This window comes from Anser brachyrhynchus, assembly GCF_964034855.1.
Source record: "Anser brachyrhynchus genome assembly, chromosome: 5".
In the NCBI taxonomy this organism is placed as follows: Eukaryota; Metazoa; Chordata; class Aves; order Anseriformes; family Anatidae; genus Anser; species Anser brachyrhynchus.
In genome coordinates, this window is record NC_137699.1 from 57,448,438 (window position 1) to 57,469,066 (window position 20,629).

Below are 20,629 nucleotides of genomic sequence, written 5' to 3' on the forward strand. Positions count from 1 at the left end.
TCAATCTATGTAGTCAGCAAGTAGCATGAGACATCAGCATTGCACAAAGCAAAAACCAAGTCAAATAATATTTCAGCTATAGCCTAAGTATCACTTCTGGACTACCATCAACTGCTGCAGCAGGACATTTGACTCTCTTTTTTGCTTTCACATGCTTTTTTAGTTCTTAACGTTTAGCTGAAAATGCACCTTAGAGAAGGGAAATAAAGTTGTCAGGCTTTCCATGACCTTGGGAACCTGGAAACAGTTTTCACCACTGGAAGCATCATATGGAGACCGTTTCAAAACAGCTCCCCCAATTCCTGTGCCTTATCCCAAAAGCAAGTGCCCTTCCCTGGGACCAGTGTAGTAAATAAGATAAGGGATCATAAGTGTACGTGAAGGAGGCTGCAAACCTCATTCCCTGAATGACTTTCCCATCTGTAGTAACAAAGGCACTGGTTTCTAGTACCTATGGGTAGGTGTTTATGCAGGTGCAGTGCTGTGTAGTGAGCACTTTGGGGTCTCCAAGAGCATAGCTACCCCTCCTGCACACTTTGGGATACCGATCACGCAGACAGCATTGCCTGATATGTGTGTGGGTGTGCCAGCTCAGGTCATGGTCACCAAGAAAGTCCCTGCACCTGCCCAGAGCACTGTGTGAAAGAGGGCGAGCTCTCCCTGCCTCGCAGAAAGTGAGGTAGCAAAGAAAAAAAAGCAACTTGAAAAAAGTCAGAAAGCAAGCTGGCAGCAGGGCCAGCAGCAAACACAACCCAGATGTCCTGGATTCCACCTCCTCCCTGCACCACGCTGCCTCTCTCAGCTCAATGCTGAAAGGAAATGTTTTACATTTACTCATCCCTCCTCTTCCTTTGTCAATAGAAATTAAAGCAGGCATCTGACTGCCTAAGTCTTGAATACTCTGATGGTTTCCAAGGCTTGCGGTGAAGTTAGCCAGCATTTCTATTGAATCCAGCCCTAATGGACAACTAAAAGTGATTTCTCTGCCAACTAGCCTATCAGTGCAAAACTCATCTAAGCACATATTACTTTGATACAGATATGCATTGCATATATATATATATATTTCATGGTTTTGCAAAGAACCACTAATTGCAAAAATGCTATTGTTGCAACTCAGCCAGTGGATAGACTGAGCTACCACTAAAAAAAAAAAAAGCTGCATCATGATTTTTCTAAGTATAGATTTAAAACAAGGCTCTGTACCTCTGTACTGCATTGAAAGGTAGGAGGGTCTGACAGGATGATTCTTGCACTGAACCCACTGAGCTCTGCCTAAAGACTGGTGGTTAATTTGTATTAATTTTCCGTCAATTTATTTTTTTAACAGTTTCCAAACATATAATATTTGCTCATTGAACTATCTGTGGTGTCTGTGGAGGGCCGCTTCCATGTATTTTCCAAAAGCAATGGAATCTCTTTTCCATGGGAATAAATCACGTCCTGTCAGCAGAACATCCTTACTGCTGTCAGCCCTACGTGAGTCCAGGTCTGTGAGCAGGTGAACTCACTCTTACTTGCTTTTTCATGCCTAAGGCAAAAGCCACTCCGTTTTCCTGCCTGTCATCATAAAACTTCTGCTGGGAGCTGTAGGTGTTGTGCTGCTGTTGCCGTAACTCTGCCGGTGGGGATGGTGGAGGAGCTGCACAGAAATGGGGCGTTATATGTTGTGTCCACCTCTCCTCCAAACACCGAGGGGTATGACAGTGGGAAGAAAAACGTTAGCAGCTGCCGGTTGCCTAAAATGCTAAACTTCTCTTTGCAGGACTCCCTCTTTTTTTCCTGACTGGAAAGCAAAGCCACGTTTTCACAGCAGGATTTTGCATTCGGGTCTGCAAGCACAGGTCTCTGCCCCTCTGCAGGACAGCGGCAGGATTGCCCACACGTACCAAGATCACCGTGCTCACGCTCAGACGCACAGTGTGCTGCTGCCTCGAGCACTTTGCATGCGCCCGCGTGCTGGATAACTGCGTCCACAGCTTTGCTCCAACCAGCAGGGATTTATTACGGCAGAATTTCTGGGATCTTCTAGACAATGAGACAGACCAAAACACAGCCCAAAAGAGCCTGCCTTCTTTCTCTGTAAGACTATTCTTCCACTATTTCCTCATTCCTGCCACCCCTGTTTCGCTTGACCAGCTGGACACAAAGCTTGCAAGGGGCACGTCCTGGTGGGTGGCTGTGTGTAACTTAACGTGGCGTGAACCTTAACCTGCCGTCAGGCTGCAGCAACAACAAACGACAGGAATAAATCTTGACAAACGAGGCTGGATTTGTGGCATTTTTGTGAAACAATAGCAAGTTTGTCAGATTTGGCTCTGCCTTCATCCCAGAGGTGTTTCCTTGCAAGGCCTCTGCAGAGAAGTGTCAGTCCTTCTCCCTCCTCAAAGCTCCTGCAGCCAGGTTAAGGAACTGCTCCAGCTTGGCAATTCCCAGCTCCCTTCGCCTGAGCGTGCAGGCCCTGGCTGGCCAAGCACGTATTTTCAGCTGTGTCCGAGAGCCAAAACCTTATCACAGTCCATCTCCGTCTCCTCACAGGAACAGACCTAGCAGAGGAGTTAGCATGGCCTGCTTGTGCTGGGGTGACAGCCAGCTCCTGTTTTGGATTAGAGGATGATGGCTTTCCTTCCCTCTCCATCACTTATCAGGCATTTAAAAGAGAAGGATTCATGGGAAGGACAAAATGCTCATTTTCGTGGCGTTTTATACCTCTTCTCCAGAACTGCTGGGTTTCTTTCCCTGCCTTTTGCTTCTGTCCCTGCTCCGGAGTTGTCATTGCCTCCATCCCTACAGCATGAAAGGTTTGCAGGCACCCTTAGCTGGTCGTGCTGGGGCACTGGTGGTGGGCTGTGTCTTTCTGCTGGGCTGTCTCCTCTCATTGCTGCCTCCACCAGGCAGACTGACTCTGCAGATGTCTGCCTGCAAAGGACCTTAAGGAGTGCCTGTCACAAGCTTCCTTTGTTGGTACTGTATGAATTTTCTGAATAATCTGAAAAAGCTCCAGAAACTGAGAGTAGGGAAAAAAAAAAAAAAAAAAAAAAAGTAGGATTTTTTTTGAGGAGGAAGCACAAGGGAGAGCTCCAGGGCAAGCGTGCTGTGGAAAGTTTGCTTGTGATCTCACCACGAGACTCAGGGATGATCTGTTATCACATGGACCGAGCACCCTGTTTTCTTTCTAAGAAACAAGCTGGGATATTTAGGAGATTACATTAATTCTCGGGGTAATTTGCAAGTGCTGTGTTTATTCTCTGGACTCTAAGGTTTATTTGGAAAGAGTAAGGCTTATATCTTTATTGGCGAAGCATACCGTGTATACATTATAATTATGCAATTAATGCCTTAATCTCTGTGATGAACTTTCCTGGCATAATGCAGTACAGTTATACAAAGGCTTCTCTTTAATCTCTGAGGAAGGATAGAAAAATATGATTTCTCCTGCTATCTCTACCCAACCCGTTTCATTCACAGATTCCTGCTAGGCTGACTGAAGCAGTTGTTAAATCCACTGAGGACATACAATCCAAATATAGATTTAGATCACGGTACCATTAATAAATGTGTTCCTTTCATAACAGGTCTGTGGGGGTTCTGCTTCCATCCAGCTCTGTAAATCTCTGAAGTAACTGAAATGTCCCCTTGTAAATACTTTCAAAAGTCTGTTTTACACCACTTAGAGAGTCAATAATTTTCTAGTCCAACACTTGCCCCAAAAGCAGGGAGCAATAGCAAAGCCTATGACAATATTGCCCTTCACAACCACCCCAGCAGTCTGTTCATAGGAAGCATGATGAGTAAGTTATCCTCACAACTGCATGCATTATTTACCTTTGTAGTCATCCATCACCATGAGTATAAAACCTACATGTAGTCATTCTCATGGGGAAATGCCCAGTTTGCCTCCTAAACAGGCTCTGACTAACTGGTTACTTTAATTAGCCGCTGAGTTGTCCGAGCTGTGTGTTGCGCAAGTAATTTTTTCTCATAATCAAGCCCATTATGTGAAAAAGTCAACCTTAAGGAGTGCGAGAACACAGTTAATGTAAAAATCAATGCAACCTTTCACTAAAACGTAAATCAGATCCACTCTGGCATATATGAAAATATTTGAGGAATGTTTAATGACATTTTTGCATTCTTTTACGTTTTCTCCTTTCAGCTGATTTTAGAAGCAGGAATAGGGAAAGCTCAGCTCACACCAGGAAATATCAGTGATCAAAACCACTAGCTTTCTCGTGATACTTTCACAGCTCTCCAACTCATACGCCTTCTGACAAGCACACAGACATTTCAAACAAACAGTCAAAAAGCCAAACTTTTCGACACTTTTTTGACCTGAGGGTGAGCTGTAAACCTCTTTGAGGTTCATCAAATGCTGTTTTCTAACTACTTTTCAAAATAAAAATGACTAATACCACTTAGACCTTTTTTCCCTTCAGAATATAATGCCAACAACATTTAAAGTAATTCTTGCTATGTAGAGGAGTTACTACCCCATTTTCCACCAAATCCTAGTTTTCACTCTTGCAAGCATGTCCTTTGAGCTTCTCCTTCAAGCTAAAATTTCAATTGTTGAATTCACTCCTACAAATAATTCTGCTAAAGGTGGATCTTTGGACTAAAACGAGAATGACGTGAGTCAGGGAAAAGAAGTTCTTGCGCGTACTTATTTTGAGGGACAAGTAGAGTTATGACTGACTGAGAATCAAAAGGCTGAGTGCTGGGGCAAACCACACAGCAAGCAAGGGGAGAGGTGGCCTGTGGAAAGCTGAATGGCATTAGCTTTCTAGGGCTGAAGTATGAGGATACTTAGGAAAAACAGGGGTGATTGGGCTGGTAAAATGTGTGAGCATCCAGGACTCACTGCACAGTGGAAGATTTTGCACCAATAGTAGTTTTTAAGGCTAGTTAGCTAGGACTTGCTGCAGAAATGGGAAGAAAGGCATGCAGTTTGCACCTTTGCTTTTTGGTGCTGGGAGGCTGAGCTGCAAACATAGCACTTGTCAAGGAGGGGGAGCTGAGAGGTCACTGGGCAGGTAGAAAGGTATTTAAGATCAGATGGCTGCGAGGATAACAGCTGCTCCCCTGACTCTGCAAATAGCAGACACAGTCCACTGCTATCAAAATCAAGTGGTGTTTGTTCTCTTAACTACAGAGCAGAAATAACATTTGCCCAGCAGTGAAGAACAGTTACTATGACTTTGGAGTCTCAAAAATTATCAGTGGGCTTGGAAATCATATAAACCTTATCTCCTTGTTTGTGTTTTTGAAAAACAGATAACTTTGCCCTCTGAAGGCTCTGCTATCTTTATTGGGCAGATGAAGTGGACAGGCTTGGTGCCTGCTCTTCTTCAGGCGCTTGCATTCCTGCTCCGTGGAATTTCGCTGGGATTTGGGCTGTTCCCACAACCTGGGACTGGCTCCCTGCAGAGCTGCTGTCCCCATGCCGTGGGAGCAGATGGGTCCTCCCATGGCCACCTTGGCTTATTACTTCTGTGCCACAAGAACCTTTAAGTATTTTAACTCGTTCCAGATTCTTTGGACTGTGTGGTTGGCCAAATTTAGATGGTGAACCTGTGGCCTCCCCTTATCTGACAGCAAACTATATGCTCTGCCGTAACGCAGCAGTTGCTTCCAGATATTTAGCTACCTACAGCCTCCTTTCAGAATGTAAAAATGTTAGCAAGAAGTATTTAGCATGTGAAAGGTCCTCTCCTAGCATGAAGCTTTGTTCCCCACTATAAAATAATGAATTCCTGCCTCAACCTTGAAATCCCAAGCGCATTAGTGAACACATGGATTTAGCAAGTTTCCCTAGCTGCAGGTCATCTGAAGATTCCTCCTTGAAACAAGAAGGTTGTCCTGATCTCTGTCAACTGCGTGGAGATGGCAGCCTCTTGCTGGCAGGGTCTGGTCTTAGCTCAGAAATGAGCTCGGGGCACTGCTCCACCGCTTGGCGTTGGAGGGCATCGCCTGCTGGTTGATTGCTAGTTGCAGCTAAGGGAAGCAGGAAAGGCAGCAGCTGTCAGGTGGTGTTGTCAGGAAAAGTTTTTTAGTGTACAAGGGCTCAGGGACGTGGCAAAGTGCCCGCAAGTAAAAGCCTGCCTGCCCCTGCTTAGTCTTAGTGTGGCGGTGCAGAGGGGCTGGTGGGGAGGCCTTTCGTATCTGGCTGGTCTGGATTGACTGAACACGCAGCACGGAGCTCAGACACGTGGCAAGGTGTTCTTCCAGACATGGAAACCTGATTTTTCTACTCCCTGATGCTGGGAATGTGACAATAGCTAGATGTAGAAAACAGATTAGATCTATTTCCCCAAATATTTATCCAGAATATAAGCCAGTAAATGTCACACCTTTGTAATAAACTAACTTATATTCTGATTATTTAGGTCTCCTGATCGTAGAAAAAACCTTACGTATATCCCTTGTTGTTTTACACTTCCATAGGATGAACTGGCTTCCTAGTAGAAAGCTGAAGGAAAATTAAAACCAACCCTCGGTGCAACTATAGAAGTTCACACCAAGGAACTGTGGTGTTACAACAGAGACGATACCTCAGCATGGTCCCAATGCCATAGGTCCTACCCCTGCTACGACACCGGGAACGATAAGCAAAGCCCCGGCCTCGTCGCACCGAGCTCCGGGCGCTGAACCCACTGAAGTCAGCAGGAGGTTAACTCGGATCACAGCTATTCCCCTGACCATGTATTACAGGCAGTTGGATTTTGTTTCAGTGATGAGCTTCAAGTACAGCCAAAAGCGAACAGAGGCACGTTGACCTCATAGCTGTGAATGCAGACTGAGCGTCCAAGACAATTAAAAGCATAAAACACGCGCCATCTCCAAATCCCTGGCAAATCAGTGCTAGAAGTTACCACTGCCCTGTCTGCCTGAGAAGACTTTAACACTCGCTGCATAGGAGGTTGGAAGGCAGCCATCCCCAATGAATTACTTACAAGCTTTGACTAGAGTCAGAGTTGGAGATTTACACAAGCCTCGTAATCTAATAGTAGAGTTTACTTTATGAGAGTGCCACACCAAAGATAGTAAAATGCAATTTTAGCTAACAAATCTACATGCTTCCACAGAAAAGCTCCAGCCATCACGGAACATGTCAGCACTGCTGAGGGCCTCACACAGATTTATAGTTTTCAGTTTATGGTTGAAGAGTTATTGTTAACTCCATTGTTATAGGCTTACTGTAATTAAAAGCTCCAGTCGCACATCATTTTAACCATAACTAATAAAACCCAATGCATTCTGAGATGTGTTTTCCTGTGCTAAGCATCTGAAACATTTTCATGCTGGACCTTTGACCTACGTTAGGATAGATTTTGGAAGTAAACTGTCTGTCATAAGCTTATTTTCCTGTAATTTGCTTGGATCCACAAAATTCCTTTCAGTTTTGCTTTACTGTAGTAATACACGAAGCAAGGCAATGCTTAGAAGTTTTCCCTTGTGCATGCAACAGGTGATCATAAGCAAAGTCCTGTATCTCTTTAAGAGCCACCTTTCAACTTTCTGTGTTTCTTGTTTCGTAACTTGTAAGTAAGAATGGTTATTTTTGTTGTAGAGGGATAGACCTTTGGTATTTTGTCATGTGAATAACGCTTTTCCTCTTTTCTCTCAAAGATTTAAGAACACACACTTTTTTTTTTGGTCTTTCTACAGGTGGCTACAGATACAAATCCTACCTCAGATCATCTGAATTACTGTTTTCAGAATCTTACTAAGATGGGGCAGAGAACCTAGACAGGTGGAGAGAAAGATTTTAGCCAGCCTATTTCCCAGCGTTTTGTCAAATAACCTCAGCAGCCTTGCAGCGAAGACATACAGGATCCCACTTCTACTGACAGGTTTATGGATCTCTGTCATTTAATTCTTCAAGGTTGATCTTAGTCTCAGATACCACTAACATACAGAGATCCTAATACCAAGTGAGTATATTATGATGATATAAATATATATATTGCAAATGGTATTTATCAAGATATGATATCCACACAATATTATATCCTCTTGAAGAAGCACAGATACTATAAAAATCTGAATATAACTATGTGGAAAGCACATAGAAAACTCACATGCATCAGAAACCAACTTCGCTTCAACAGTTTGCACCTTGCAATTCATTGCAGCAACTGGAACTATGGCTCTTTGTACTACAAAGAGTTTCCCTATGTTTGAGATCATACGATGGGTTAAGTATACAGAGGGAGGAAGTCAGAAAAACAACGTGCGTGATCTGGAATAGAGATTACTGAATGGAGGGGTGTGTATAGGACTGAGAATCAACATGCCTCTGAAAGCTTCGGGAGGCATCGTGCCCAAGTTTGAAACCCCTGCATTAAAAAAGTAGAGCAGAAACTTTGGGCAGACTGCACACATTCGTTCATCCCTGACCGTACGCAAGAAAGAGGCAAACTGCACGCCAGGTGGGATGCACCTTGGCTGAAGTTCTCACCGTGCTTCTCCCCAGTGGTAGCGCTTAACCCGCTGCATCTGCAGGTTTTGCTTATTAGGTACAGCAGCAGGAAGCATTACAACTTTATTAGCAGAATGCCCAGCTTCTACATCAAAGGACACCAAGTGCACACACCCACATCCCATTGCAATTTTTAAAGCCCACCTACTGCAAACTTGTGCAGGCTGCATCAAAGATAAAAAAGAAAGAAAGAGAGAGATTTGGAAAAAAAAAAAAGAAAGAAAGAAAAAAAAAAGACTTACCAAAAATAACTGAAGTTCTCTAAAGTTGCCCTGAAGTTGAAATAGCCCAGAACACCAGTGCAGAGCCTGCCTTAAACTCTCTCTCTCTTTCCCACTCCCCCCTCTCTCTCCAGCAATTGGAAGGAGGGCTGTGCAGAAATTCAGCAAACAATTTTCCTTCTATGTCGACCGGGGCGTTCCTCTACGGGCAGAAAGGGGATGGCTAAGCCTGGGTGAGGCTTGTTGCTATCCCCAAGCCAAAGAGCGCTGTCGCAGATTACACAGCCCATGAAATCCAATCCCTTTCTCTACTCAGGCAACAGCTGTACAGCTTCAGCTGAGGCAGGAGCAGCGCGTAGACCCTGGGCTTGTTCCCGATCGGGTTTTCCATGCTGGGGGAGAGAGAGGAACGGGGGTGCAAGGGTTTCTGCAGGCTCCGTGGCTTCTCCCTGCTCGGTGCCTACAGCCGCAGGCACGAGCGCACGCAGGGTGGAGGTACGGGGCAATTTCCTCATGACCGAAAGTATATGGGATGTGGGCGCCCGTGCAAAACAAACATCTCTTTTCCTGAAATTCATTCCCAGCCCTGCTTCAGGACATAAGCAGGCAATTAACATTATATGTATTAGTAAATTCTCAGGCAAGCATGCACACAGACAGGATGCGGTCTGTCACAGCAGCATGGTTCAAGCGGGTTTCAAGGCTGCTCTGGTGGCCTCTTTAAGTTCATTTTTTTTGGTGTCACTTTTTGCCAACAGCTTGATTCTTTCCAAAAAAGCCTGAACTCTGCGCTGACAGACCTTGCACCACGTTAAGCGCTATGGTGGCTGGCAGCTTAGCACTGCCTTTGCAGCGTGTCCTGATACCAACACAAGGAGAAAGCTGCCTAGTGCCTGCAGAAATGGTTTGGCTAAAACTCACGGCCCCTCCTCTCACCTGTCGCTATTTCTCCACCCCCTGCAAAGGAAAGAAATTCGTAATACAGCCAATTCTTCCCTCCCTGAGGAATTCCTCCGGTCCTCTGTCCCTCTTCCCTGACGTTTCAAAAAAAATCACAGCAAGAGACCTCAGTCAGGGCTTCCTTGTTTCGCAAAAGCATTTGCCTGCTTGTTTGCATGCTGTCAGACAGGTGAGAGGTGAGCGAGGGTGCAAAACACAAACAGCACACAAGCAGCCCTGGGAGTGCCCCGCAATTGCTCCAGCTGCTTTGCCAATGCACCAGAGCAGAACACGAGCAGGTAAAATCCAGGCCAGCCAAAGGGACCCCTGTGTCCACACAACAGCCTCCCTTCACGGCACGGCAGATGTGCTGGGGATTTCTCTGCTACGGGCTCTGAGTGTGTTCCAGGCTCTCAAATTCTGTGGATGCCCTGTATCAGGACCCAATTTCAGAATGGGAGCACCCTGTTTCTACAGCGGGCATGTGGAAATTTGGCAGTGAAATCTGAGGGTATGGCTCTGCTTCCATCCTGGGTGTGTGCTTAATGCAGGCGCTTTGCAAAAGTGGGTCTTAACAGAACCACAGTATTTGTATTAAAGCCAACTCTGGAATGAATTTTGTGTAAATAATGGAGACTATTCTATCTAATTATATATTAATTATATAAGTCACATATATAGTATAATTAATAAATACGACATATACCTAATTAATATACACAATTTGTCTGCCTGTGAATAGTGCCTCATATAATCTGCATATCAATTACACAATTATATCATATATAAAGTATAATTTACAATATGCAATTGTATATAGTATATATAATCATGTATAATTAATACAAATATTACGTGAGGCACTGCCCAGTTCACTACCCACTACACAAACAGTTTCTTCTCGTGAGGGTGGCACCCACACTCATGACAGAGGACTGGAGGCCTCCTGAGCTGCAGTCAGCAGCAGGAAAGGCAGCAAACCGTGTCAGGTGGGGAATGGATCAAGGCGTCTCCAATGCTTAGATCATTATTTTGGCTTGCTCTGCAGCCATCCCCATTTCTATTCTCAGTTCCTGGGACTACACCGAGGTCCAGCCTTTCTGAACTATCTTTCAACATCATCCTGCCAAACAATATGTATTTTTAGAAACAGATGTGCAAAACAAGGAGCCCAGCCCGGCACCGCGGTTCCACGCAGGGACAGCCTGTTTGGATGCAGAAATCTGGCTGCCACCTCAAGAACCAGCACTGCGACCAGCAGCACTCCGGCCAGGCGCAGACCCTGTGTAACGGCAGCAGTGCGCTCTGTCCTCAACCTATGCTTTATTTAAACACTTTGCTGAATACATTGATGGGTGTTGCTTCGGTCTTTCCAGAATTTTTAAAGCCTGCATGAGACAAACCCATGGCTAAGTTGAGGGAAGCCAACTATTTTTTCCGTAAATGTGGAAGAAGTTATTATGTTCTTTTTTAAGGTATTGGGAAATCTACATTCATTGTCCCTGGCTTTTTTCCAGTTTTAGCTCAGAACTAAATGCATAAGCCCTGAGATCTGAGCAGTGCCACGCTGCTATAACTCTGCTGAGTGCAGCTGATATAGGGGAGATGTATACCCACATAACTCGAAGCCTAAAATCTTCCCTTTTGCCAATCTCAACTGAAGATCCATTTGGTAGAGTTCTGTGACTATCAAAGTACTTTAACACTATTTGCCTGACATGAATGCACGGTACTCACTTGATTTATCTTTAAAAAAATCAGTGGGATAGCACAATGTTTATCAAATCAATTACTTGTCTACTAAGCTATTAAAAATTCTACACCTAGATGGTTATTTGCAATTCTCCAAAGGATTCCAGGACAACAGAGCTGACTAATTCAGTGGGTATACTCCAGGTAACCCTTCTTGTTTCCTCTTCTTGACAGATATCTAAATATTAAGAAACTCTCTGAGTTTGGTGAGGCAATATTAAAAGTTCCTCTCAGCTCTATTGCCTTGCCAGACAGTAGGATTATATCTTGCATTTCTCTGTTTCACCTTTCCCACCCTTTCCCAGCTCCCTGTATTAAAACTTTGTTTTCTTTCCTCGGTTCAGAGGTAAGGCTGAGAGTACACAATGGAATGACACAAGCTTGCTGTTATTATTGTTATTGACATCCTGACCTGTGAATAGACTGGTATTAGGCCTGCGCATAAGGGTGTGCTGCTTTACTAGTAATTGAGGAAAAAAAAAAAAGAGGAAAAACAACAGGAATTTTATTCTGTGTTCTTTGGTCCAAAGAGAGGGAGATGAAATGTTTGGTGAGACTTGAGTAAAGCATGCTCTGAAACACAAATTCATGTACTTTATTGTGGAGGATGTAAGGCTGACCGTTTCTATTATTTTTCCTTTTTAACAATTGTAAATATTTAGAGATCTGGGGGAAAAGTCACAAACTTCCACATGCAGATAAGACTGGGTGACAGAGATCAGCTACTGGAAGTGATCTTGTCAGCCCAGCTCAGAAATGAGCTAAAATATTGTGGACCTCAGGTTTAAAGAGAAATGGGCTGCCAAAAGGAAGAAGCACCAAAGAAAGAAAAAAGAAGGGAAAACCAAGCTCAGCATGAGCAGAAGGTGTAGAGGAGCAGATGGAAGCGAATGTCAGACCAGCCGTAAGAGGAACGAATAGCCAGCTGTGGAGGGATCTGGCCACCAACTCTCAGATCAATCCCAAAGGAAGATAAATATCACATCAGTCACCAATTTGCAGACATCTCCTATGCTTTGTCTCCCATAACTCTACATTTTGTTAAGACAAAGAAATCTATATATTTTATAATCTTGTAGTTTGAACTAAAAAGGAATGTTAGCCAGCCACGCAGACTTCCTCTGAATTTCTTCTCTTCTGCGATACATAAGCTATTAATTTGATTGATTTGCTTCAACACTTCTTTGCATAAAACTCATCCAGCTGCAGGTGGGCATGTAACCTCAAAAACTGAAAGAGAGCCAGTATGGAAATGAGGTTTCATCACTGCCTCTTTTAAGAAGCCTTGGAGTTGGACTCAAAGGCCTCATTCTGAAGCTGGTCAATTCAAACGAATTCCGCCCCCCAAAAAAGTGAATGGGTGTCATTCACATATTTTGTAACCTAACTGGAATCTGTCCTCCAAACAGGTTAGTCTTGTGTTCTTTACCTCCTTTTCATCTCAGAATTTGCTTAAAAGAGGCTTCAGTGTCTACCTGCTCTTGGTGGGCTCTACCAACACTACCTGCATGTTGCACTGACAGCAAGCTGGAAACTTTACCATTTCATGTAGTGATAGGTTTCTCCTTTGTGAAGATAAACAAATGTGAACTCCACAGTATCTAGTGAGGGAGAAGGAAAAGCCAAATTCGGGCTAAAGGCCAAAAAAAGAAAAAAGAAAAAAAGAAGAAGAAGAAGAAGAAGAATTGTGCATTTTCAGAAAGTCAAATGTACTCTTCTGGGATTCCTAAATACACATTTTTTCACTTTAGTAGTTAATATTCTTGCTTATTAGAAAAAAAAATAAAAAAGCTAAATAAAAATGCTGATCTGCAACCAGCATAAATAAAAAACCTCACCACCAACAAAGAAAGCATTATTTAGAAATGAAACAAAATGAGACATTTCCAAGACCAATCCTTTCATGAACAGGAGGAGAAGAAAAAGGAAACCAATTCACTTTGGACTTCTTTTACTTTGTCCTGAGGCATATGCTCCATCTCCCTTTGTCCTCCAAATGCATTTCCATCAGCCCTGACAGTGCTGGCATTGACCTTGTGCAGCCAAAATAGCCTGGACAGAACGAACCAGAAAAAAGGAGCCAAGCACACCAAGGGCCAATGCAGCCATGGACCTGGGGGAAAACTGCTATAATTAGCAAGGCCTGTGCAGGAATTGACGAAAACCATGGTCCTTGTGGATTTGCTGCCTTCCTGCCCCCATCAGCTGCGTGTTTGCTCATATGGAGCGGAGCAGAGACGTCCCCTGCAGAGCTCCTCGCCCAGCCTGGGCTGGTGGGTCACCCAACAGAACGCGTTCCCCTCTACCAGTGGAGATCTGTCTCCAGACTGCATGCTGTGGAGGGTTTTAATTAAAGGTTAATATTTACTCCGTGTTCCCCCCAGCCATCTCATTCCCTCCTCTCAGTTGCGTTTAATTGCCCTCTCAACCAGGGTTCAGAGCTGGCTGACCCTGGGTCTTTATTATTTTACTATTTTGAAACTTGCAATATTGGACAGAAGGCAGAACCAGGAGTGTCCCTGAAAAGTGAAAATTAGTGACAAACAGCTGACAACATGCGAACAAAAGCATCTTTTCCAGCTGGAGAGATAGGTGTGATTACCTACAAATAACCTGATTGCACCAGGTGGCAATGCTCAAGAATCTGAAAAAGGAATGATTTAAAATGAATTATTTCTTTTTCTGCAATGTCATTAGACTGCCTTAAGCCCTTTTCTTTTATCACCAGCTTAAATCGGTCATTTTTCTTCAGTTCAGAAATAAGGGGAGAGGGACTAAAACCTGCCAAACTGTAAATACAACATTACCAAGTTCTGTATTTTCAAGTGACAATGTACCGAGTCAGGTATTTCTGAAGAGAAAGGTACTAAAAAGTCTTTGTGGGACATTTGTTGTATTCAATCAAGACACCTTTTTCTATCAGATTGGAAGTTAAAAGGAGGTTGCACTGATGTTTCTAGATCTGGAGTAAGAAGCAGACCCTGATAAAAATAAAGTGTAAACATTTCATGCGATAGTTCACATGCTATTGGAAAAGCAAAAATTTCAGCTGTTGTAACAAAACACATTTTGGTTGCTTCACTATGCTGTTTTTGGCTCCTTTCGTTTTTACCAGGCAGTCTATTGAAGGGTATAAACTCACTTTTTGTTGGAGCTTGTACGGTCAGGACTTATGACAAAGGCTGTTTGCAGCTGTGGAAATGATTCTGAGTGAATTCTCCCTTGTGTTTTTTTTTTTTCTTTTTGTTTTTCTTTTTTTTTCCTAAGCCTTAAAAAAGTGCTTAAACAAAAAAAAAAATCTTAAAATAAAACAGAACTGGCAAATGATCTCATTGTGTGCCCTGGGGTTTCCATGGCATTTAGCGAGCAACCACGGATGAGTACATTTGCTGAAGTGGAGCAGATAAAGCAGTAACTGGGAGCTGGGCTGGAACAATCCCCCCCCCGGCTGCGGGCTCCCCATGAAGCATGCCCTGGGTGCTGGAGGGGTGAAAACGTCCACTGGGGGCCCTGTGGTGCCCCTTTCATCTTGCTTGGGAAGGGCTGTGTGTGGGGTGGCACGTTTCTTCCCGTTAATTCCTTCTGAGATTGTTTTAACCCAGGTGCTTGCACAGATCCTGTCTCTTCTTGGATCACTTGTGCCCAACTTCATGCCCCGATCTGTGGACGTGAGCTGGCCCTGAGGATGCCCAGGTGAATGGCAAAACCAGGAGAAACTGCCTCAAACTGCCCAGCGCCAGCTCCCTTCTTAATAACGCAATCTGTCCACCTCCAGGCCATTTCGCCTTGCCGCTGCCGGTGTTAAATGAGGGTTTAATGGACACAGGGGGCCGCAGTGTGCCGGTGGCTGGCACCAACCTCTATGGAAAATGAGGGTCAGCGCTGCCGCGGTGCCATGCCGCGGTGCGCGTCGTCGGCTGCGACAGAGGAGGGACTCGGCGGTGACAATGGGGACGCTGTTCGAGGTCGGAGGTTGGCAGCGTGGCAGGATTTGCTTCTCGATGAAGTGAGCCGCTTAGCCGGTATCAAGTGTCTGCTTGTTAAGTCGAGTGATGGGGCAGATCCAAGCGTTAGAGGGCCTTGTTTTAAATAAACCACTCACTGTGCTGCGCTGGCTTACGCTGCGTAAACAACATCCACGGGAGATGGAAATTCATTTGGCTAATTCATTGTGAGGCTACGAGGTCTCCTGCTTTCTTACGGAGATGAAGATGATTTTCCAAAAAGCAGAAAATTCACCTTGAAGCCCTACATCCCATCGTACGCGGGTCTTGGGCAAGCCCACAGAATTTCTGCTGCTAAACAAAATAATTCCAGTAACATCCCTGGTGGAGACAGAATTCCCTCACAGGGGGAAAAGGCGGAAGGGTAAATAAAATCAGGTAACTTGCAAACTTATCTGACACCAGTACTTCATCTTTTTTTCATCTGAACTGGCTTGCAGGTGCCCCAGAAGGGAAACCTGTGGGATGTGGCAGCCAGGAGGGCACAAGGACAAGGCTGCTGGTTCCCTGATGGCTTCACCCCCTGGGTTTCTTAGCTCCCGCAAGTTTGCAGTCAGCTCTTTGGGCATTAAAGGCATTCAATCCCTCTTAGCATCCTGGTGCTTTGTAGCTCCAGGCCTTTTCACTCCATATTCGTGTCGCTGAAGCTGTTGAAGGGTTCCCCTCTGAAAGGCATCCTCCTCCCTGGGGCTGTACGCTACGTAAAGCAGCCCTGGTACTGCTGATACGCTGTGAAAACCTTTCCCCACCACTGCACTGGTGCCTTTGAGCTCAGCTGCCAAGCACTTGCTTGAACGAACAAACCTTATGTGCAATAATTAATTCCCCCTAATTTGATAACGATGCTAATGGCAAACAAAGTTACAGTTCAGTCCTGCACAGCACGCAGGGCTGTTGGTTCTGGCTGCATTTGTCCCTAGGTAGGAATTGCCAAAATGCGAGCAAATAACTCGCAGTGTTTTAGAAGAATTTATATATATATTGCGGAGCTTAGGCAGCAGAAGTGCTCTCATTTTCTGGTGCAAACAGAGTGAACACAGACTAAGAAGAACGGCTGCAAAGCCTGAGATGGCCCAGAGGTGGGAAGCGAAGAGCACTTTCTCTGGGAGCTTGGCAAACCAGGAGCGGCCAGCAGTGAGCCGGGCCCTTCCACCAACTGCCGTCTCACACGAGTGCTCATTTTTCTGGTATTTCTTTACTTGTGAAGAAAATTGTTTTATTTTTAAAATTAAAAAAATATATATTTCTAAGTATTTGGGGAGTAGGAGGATAATTGATTTTTAATGATTTTTCCAAAATGTTCATTAAAATATATGGAAAACCAAATCAAAAAGTAACGATAGCTTATCTTTTTCTATATCCTTTTTTCTTCAATTTGTTATTTATCTAAAATTATTGTATTAATTAAAAGAATGCCAAGAGATACCTAGGCTGGCCAGTGAAAAAATAGAACAGCAAAAAAGAAGGGAGAGGGGATGTTGCTTTGCTGCCTTCTACATTGCATTGAGTCAGCTTAATTACACGGTTGCTTTGTTTAAACACCTTTCTTTAAAACACGAAAAAGTCTTCTTAAAAGTTTTTTTTTTATTTAAAATGAGTACTACTATGCATAAACAGGTGAGACAGAAATTATTGGGGGATTTTTTTTTAAATGTATTTTTCAGCCACTGCTATGTTCTTGCTCAAGGAACTAAAACAGGTGCCTGTGGCCCTGCTGGCAGCTGCAGCATCCTGCACGGAGCAGCCCCGCGTGCTCCCCGGCTGGGTTTGTGAGCGGTGGGGGTGACTCGGGGAACCAGCAGCTCTGTTCCCACTTCATGCTAAATCAACACGATTCATCCTCTGCTGATAGCACCCTGTACATGGAGAGGTTCTCACCCTATAGATTTCCAAACTCCAAATCCTGGTTTCAGGAAACTATTGTTCTGAATGCAAATACACAACAGAGGAAGGTGTGCGATAAGGAAATAGAAGGGCAGAACTGTAATTAGCATCGGTCCTGTGCTTAAGTCTGATCTGTCACTCCTTAATGAAGGTCTTTGGATGCATGGAGAGAGGCACGTCAGCCTTCAAGCAGCATCCACACAAGATAGGGATGCTGAATGTGCCTGCACCCAGCACAGGTCCCTCAGGCAAAGCAGCGGGGGCTCAGTCCCCGGGGCTGCCCGTGCACAAAGCACAGCTGGGTCACCACAACGGGTGCAGCAGGAGCAGCCTCAGCCCCTAACACAGCACGACAGAGCTCAGTGACGCTGCCTTATTTATTTGGATTCGACGAAAGTTTACCCAGGCATTTACTTACAGCAATAGAAGGGCTCGGCGCCTGGTGATAAACTGCTGCCTGAAGCCCATTTCCATCTGTAATTGTTAGCACAGCTGATGATTGTCCCTCGGTTCACGAAACCACCCGTTATTCTGGGCTCTGCTTCATGACTCAGCTCCTGAGAGCTATTTCGAGTGGCAGAGGAGACAAGCTGCCAGGCTGGCATCCCCTTCTGCTGGCTGGGTGGAAATAGGATGTGGCTTCGCACGACATGGTGTTTTATCTGCCCCGACAAAAGAAGTGTGTTCCTGCTCTGCGAGCCGTCTGAAGGGATTACGCTGACTGAAGCCATAATCGTATGCTCTGATATTGTTAATGTATTATAAATGGTCCATTATTCATCCGCATGAGGAAAGCCAGAGGAATGGAAAATTAAAATGCGAAACTAGCGAGCACAAAAAAATGAGCGAGTGATTCATGCTGTGTGGAAAATGGGCCTCACTGGGTGTAGGTCGGTGGTGCTGTTGAAGTTAAGTCCTGCACCGGGGGCTAATAATTTAGCTCATTCACAGCAACATTTGTCTCCCTCTCAGTCCTGAAAAACGCACGAGTAAAAACAGCACACAGAGCCTCCGTGAGACTTGGTCCTCCTGCTCTGTTCCCTCGTGCCCTTCAGCCCTCCCTGATGGCAGAGGGATCTTCTCCCCAGAAGCCTTTGGAGGCACTGGGAAGTCAACTACCTGAAAATTCAGAACTGGCAAGGATCGCAGGAGTGAAACATCCCGAATGCCCAATTAGCCAGCTTTATTATCATATCACGTGTGGTCTCTGTGAAAATCTAGCCACATCTTGCAAGCTCAGAGACCATCAAAAAGATGCTGCATGTGTACACTCGGTAATCAGGTTATTAGAAACCCATGAGGAGGCTCCTAATGTGAGTCACGCTATCCAGGAAGATATGAGACAGAGCAGTCAATTCACTGTTAAAAAGGAGCAGGAGCCTAGTGCAAAATCAGCAAATCCAGGCAACCGTGGATATTGCAGACAAGTTTGAACAGTGTTTTATTTACAGTCTCACAAATGCCTAAATCTCAGCAGAGCTGCAGATCTAACTCTACGCTGATTTGGAGGAAGGAGGTGCCAGTGACAGCTTTGAAGATTTATTTGCACTTCGTTGCACCCACCCAACTTTTCTGTAAGCTTGAAGGGAGGGGGACCAAGGGCTGTGAGATGGAGGAGCAAGACCGTGGCTGAAATGGTCTTGGGCAACTGCATGGAAGAGAAGCCTTTGGGAGATCTTACAAGACAGCTTGGAAAAGAGATTAGATTCAGGTACAGCGTTAGTTTCTCATTTTCTTAGTTTACATTTTTTTAATCCAGGGGAGCTTTTGACTTCTAGCGACAGAACATGTTATAACAGAGCAGCGCTGCAGAACAGCCCTTGGGGTGTCTACAAAGCAGAACAGGTTTGGGAATCAGCAGCATAGGCCCACTGTCATCACCCAGTGATATGCAAAAAGGGAAAAGTCACCCTGCCAGAAGTTACCTAGAGCCTCAATAGCCAAACAACCCACGAATTTCAAGAAACAGACATTTTATGAAAACCAAACTGACCAGGCAACAGGCTGAGCAGGAGAGTAGTGATGGTGACAATGCTGGAGTATGTGCTCCTGATAACAGCACTGTGATACACAGCAGCCTGATGCAGCCTTTCCTTCCTGGCCACTGTAAGATTCTCTTACCTATCTACCTTAGTGCAATGAGCCTGTTTCTTTTTTTTTTTTTTCTTTTTTTTTCTTTTTTTCCACTTAAAAATTCTCTGATTCTGGCCAGAACATGTCCCTGCAGAGAACGCCCATCTCCTGGGGCAGAACGGGTTGGCAGCAAGTCAGCCCCTGCTTGGGAACAATCCCGCAGATTGCTGAGCTGGAGAGAGGAGACAGTGGACAAAAGCCATGGCAGACATCACTGCGATAGCTGCTGGAGAGATGAGGAGTAGATGCAAGTGGGACCTAGATAAGGATCGGCTGAGAAGAGCACATCTTCACCTAGACTGAGTGAGGAGCAAGGTGGAAACCTCCTGAGCCCTTGGAGTGCAGAAGAAGCTGGAATTTATTGTGTGGAGCAAGGAGGGAAGAAGTCGAGGAGAGCTGGGTCTGGTGGGAAACAGTCCTCTCAGGTGTGTGGCTAAGATTAGCTCCTCATGCATTTTCTGTCCACAACACTTGTGTTTCCACAAATTGTCTAGCACACAACTTTATAGAGAAGAGTCTGGATGAAGATTTTGAACACATATTAATAGTAAGTATAGAAATTGGACTGTAAAATCTCATGATGGTCAAACAACGCAATTCCATTTTAGACTGTGAGTGCTCATAGCACAAATTAAGACTGACCAAAGTACAGAGGAGCCCCAGCTGGAGCTATCAAAACTACTGTTATTTCCCTGGAAAGCGTGGAAATCTATGGCTGCTCATCAAAGCTGCTCAGCAAATAATTTTCAGCCATGGGAGCTTTCCGCTTTTAGGTGGCACTCTGCCAGTAGAAAGCAAGGTGGTGCACATCAAAAATATTGTTAATTTTGACTGCACCTGTTGACCCTGACCCTGTGGCAGATGGAACATGTCATGCATTTCATAACGCCTAAATAGTGTGTGACTCCGCGCAGGACGGACTGCAGGGCTGTCCACAGCACGATTCACTGGAAGTCCACCTCTTCTCCTATACCTACACATCTGAAAAGGCAGCTGACAGCTGATTTTGAACGCTTTGCTCCTTCCTGGGGATCCTGCAGCCTTTGTATCCTTTTATCTTTAGTTTAAATCAGCATTCTTTCTATTTAATTTGAGAATAAGGATGTCCCCCAGGTTTAGGCTCACCCGTGAAGTTTAAAGCTCTGCACATCTCATCAGCGATCACAAGCAATGAAGGACGGAGTGCAGCTGGCAGGAATGAGGTTGCAGTTACG

The 20,629-nt window shown here is 44.8% G+C and overlaps 1 protein-coding gene across 3 annotated transcripts in view; it reads right to left on the minus strand.

Annotated features, from left to right (window-relative positions):
• AHNAK2 (AHNAK nucleoprotein 2) overlaps window positions 1–20,629 on the minus strand; it is a 74,480-nt gene that overhangs the window by 44,802 nt on the left and 9,049 nt on the right. The window contains exon 1 of one of the 3 annotated variants that reach the window (XM_080592820.1): window positions 8,725–9,197. The exons of the other annotated variants lie outside the window; for them this stretch is intronic. The gene's annotated coding sequence lies outside the window, so the exon portion shown is untranslated. Of the gene's footprint in view, window positions 1–8,724; window positions 9,198–20,629 lie in introns of those variants that run through there. 3 annotated transcript variants of the gene reach the window in all.